Here is a 3,775-nt window from a genome sequence, read left to right on the forward strand (position 1 = left end):
AATTAAAATAGATTTAAATTTCTGATTGTTTTGAATAGATCCTTTAAAATAAGATGTAAGATGTTGTAGAGGGATCTTATGTCAGTGAAACTTTGGTGAAAATATGACTGTATATACATAAATATTTATGTCAGGTCAGAAGAACTAAACAACTAACAAAGTGCTATTGGCATTTATGAAAGGAATTTCACACAAAATACATAAAAATATTTAAATGAAAGCATAGAAAATTTTACAAACTTAGGGAAAGAGAAACCTATACAAACACCAGAAGCATACAAAACACCAAATAGAAAATGTATATAAAATATTTAAAAACTTGAATGTTTCAACCACTAGCCAAACGAGCAATGCTGTGTGTATATAACAAGCCATCTCAAATTATGCAACAGTGCCAAAGTAACAAAATGACAAGGTAATGATCCCCACACAGACCTGTAAAATAGCATAGAGGATACAGAAATAAACCCACATAACCCACATAGCTATACCCCTTAAATGACCACCTCTTCAAGACATTGTTCTGGGGAAACAGGTATCCATATGAAAACGAATGAGTTTTCTTATTTCTCACACTGGACAAAAAAAAGAAGAAGAAGAAGAAGAAGAAGAAGAAGAAGAAGGAGGAGGAGGAGGAGGAGGAGGAGGAGGAGGAGGAGGAGGAGGAGGAGGAGGAGGAGAAGAAGAATATTTCAAAGATTTTAATGTAAGACCTGAAACTTGGAAGCTGCTAGAGAAAAACAGGTGAAATATTTCCAAGCTAGAATATTTCCAAGCTAGAATATTTCCAAGCTAGAAGCATAGGTGAAAACAATTTTAGAAAAGGAATTCAGTAGCTCAGGAAATAATTGGGAATTTTTGACAAATGAGATCACATGAAATTTAAAAGATTATGCGTAGCAAAGGAGGGAGAGGAATGGGAAAAAAATATTTGCTGACAGGGACTGATGTCTAAGAAAAGAATTCTGAAAACTAAGTTCCCAAACTGCCATATCATTCATTCATAAGCTAATGAGCTGAAGAGACTTCTGCCAGGAAGAAACACTAATGGCCAATATGTATTTGAAAACAAAAAAAGTTTGACATTATTCTTATGGGCAGTGCAAATAAACTCTGTGGTTACATATCCCAGTTAGAAGGCTAGCTTCAAGAAAGCAAAAGACAGTCTGGTCAGAATGTCAAAAAAAAAAAAAAAAAAAAAAAAAAAAAACCCTTATCTATCGCTGGTAGAACCACAATGAAGACCTCCCGGGTGCTCACAACAGCAAACGTAAGTCTACACACCTCTGACATACTTGCAGAGTATAGCCACCATATGGAACCAATTTCAATGCCTATCACGAGGTTGGTGGATAAAGAAACATAGTATGTATAGCCAAGGGAAGGGTTTATTTGTAAAGATGAGTAGTAATCCTTGCAGGAATGTGGCTGGAGTTAGGGATCACTTTAGAGCAAAATAAACCAGCTACAGATTTAAATATACGTATTTCAAGTCACAACTGTCAGAAAATACAACGGAAGCAGGGGCATTTAAGAGAAAAGAAAGGGCGAGATAGAGGGTGTGGGGAACAAAAGAAAGTGGACAGCAGCTATGAGCAAATACACGGTCTGTGTATGAAGACGTCATAATGAAACTCGTTGTTTTGCAAGCAAACCATAATAAATAAATATGAGCGGGGGTGGCGGTGGCCCGATTGGCTGGGGTGCAGGGTCCATGGCTAGTCGATGGGGTAGGGGTTTTGTCCAGCTCAGAGCAAGGGGAAGCCCTCTCTGCGTCTGCGTGGTGGTGGCAGAAACGTGGTGGCAGCCAGGGAGGCAGGATGGTCTTAGGGTCATGAGCTGCCGCCAGCAGGCCTGGCAGGGTGTCTAAGACATAGGCTAGCAGGGAAATTGCAGTTCTCCAGTCACTGCAGGACTTTGGTGGAAAACACTTTGCGGATTTATGGCGATTCCGAATTTGAAGACCAATTTCTGCCAGGCTCAGCACAACTTCCCTGACAAGTGACCTTGGGGGTGAGCTCTATGTGAGGTATTCACCTGTGCCTCGAAGACTCTGGACACCGAGACTATCCTCAAAAATAACTGCAAGCATACTTCCTTTAACGACTCTGGTAAAATCAAGCATCAAGTAAACGAAGGTAGAAGACAGCTACTACTGTTGTCTCTCTTGCTTCTAAATGTGGGCCCAGTGGGTAAATTCGGTATGTAGCTGGATGGTTTTGAAATCTGCGGGCACTGAGGTCCAGGCTGAATTCGAGCAAATGTTAAATAGCTTTCTGCCTATCTTGGAGAAGCTTCATAGTGAGTAAACAAGCAGAACAAAGAAAATTAAAAAAAACAATAGACCTTGGTTGAGCTTAATGTTCTCATTTTTCCTTCAGGCAGGCACACACACACACACACACACACTGATTTGCCATAATGAATCATGTAGCCCCAGTGGAGATCTGTTACGACAATATGCGTTTTCTGATAACTCACAACCCCACCAACAATACGATGAACAAGTTCACAGAGGAACTTAAGAACTACGGAGTTACAACCTTAGTCAGAGTTTGTGATGCCACGTATGATAAAACTCTAGTTGAAAAAAGTGGCATCCGCGTTCTAGACCTGCCATACGATGATGGAGCCCCACCTCCTGATGAGATAGTGGATAATTGGCTAGGCCTGCTAAAAAACAAATTCCGTGAGGAGCCTGGGTCTTGTGTGGCAGTGCACTGTATGGCTGGGCTAGGAAGGGCACCTGTGCTGGTGGCACTTGCTTTGATTGAATGTGGAATGAAGAATGAAGACGCAGTTCACTTTATCCGGCAGAAACGACGGGGCGCCTTCAACACCAAACAGCTGCTTTTTTTGGAGCACTATCGGCCCAAGATGAGGGCCCGGTCACGGTCACGCTTTAGGGATTCCACCGCGTACTGCTGCATCCAGTAAGATACAAGTTGAAGGCTTTCTCTACTATGACATTGTGAGGAAACTTTTTGTATCTGAAATGCACGTCTGAAATCTTTCCTGTGCCATCAACCAGTAGTGGATTCAACTAATTGGTGCTGAAGTAAACAATGGAGAAATCCTTCTACAAAATGAATTAATTAAGAAAAATTAGAAGGAAAAAAACTAGCACACATTTCAGAGAAAAGGCAAAGAAAACCTGGATCCTGACTCTCGCTCCTGCATGCTAAAAGCACTCTTGTGTACACACCCATCATGTGCCGTGTTGTGACACAATCAAGAGGCTTCACACGAGGCTGCAAGTTCACATAATCTTGGGCTTTCATTCTCACAACTATCATTAAAATAAATCTCTTGATAAATCACCTAGCCTTGGACATTTTATTATAACAGGAAAAACTAAGTTTATATCTTATTTTTATTTTGGATTTTTAGATGATTGGAGTTTTCCTCATGGCTAAATGCAATATCTATAGTATTTTAAGTGATGATGATGATGATGATGATGATGTGTGTGTGTGTGTGTGTGTGTGCATTTGTGTGTGTATTGAACAAATAAGTCATGATAATATTTTGCATAAGAGTATTGCTTTGTTGTCCTGAGAAGCATACTCACATGTGTTGCCTTAAGGGGGCCAGGATCAGATGTGGGAGGAAATGGGAGAGATGTACAGAGGGTCAGAAAATAGAACAGAGGTGTGTAGCACATAGAGGATGGGGAACTGGGGGGTAGCCAACAGAAAGCCCCAGATGCCAGGAAAATAAGAAGCTCCCAGGACCCAATAGGGTGACATTAGCTAAAATACTCAACAAAGGGGAA

General features: G+C 40.8%; 1 pseudogene; it reads left to right on the forward strand.

Annotated features, from left to right (window-relative positions):
- The first annotated feature begins 1,710 nt into the window (after nucleotides 1-1,710).
- LOC143438398 (protein tyrosine phosphatase type IVA 2 pseudogene) lies at nucleotides 1,711-3,267 on the forward strand (annotated as a pseudogene).
- The last annotated feature ends 508 nt before the right edge of the window (nucleotides 3,268-3,775 follow it).

Source organism: Arvicanthis niloticus, chromosome 25 (assembly GCF_011762505.2).
Source record: "Arvicanthis niloticus isolate mArvNil1 chromosome 25, mArvNil1.pat.X, whole genome shotgun sequence".
Lineage (NCBI taxonomy): Eukaryota > Metazoa > Chordata > Mammalia > Rodentia > Muridae > Arvicanthis > Arvicanthis niloticus.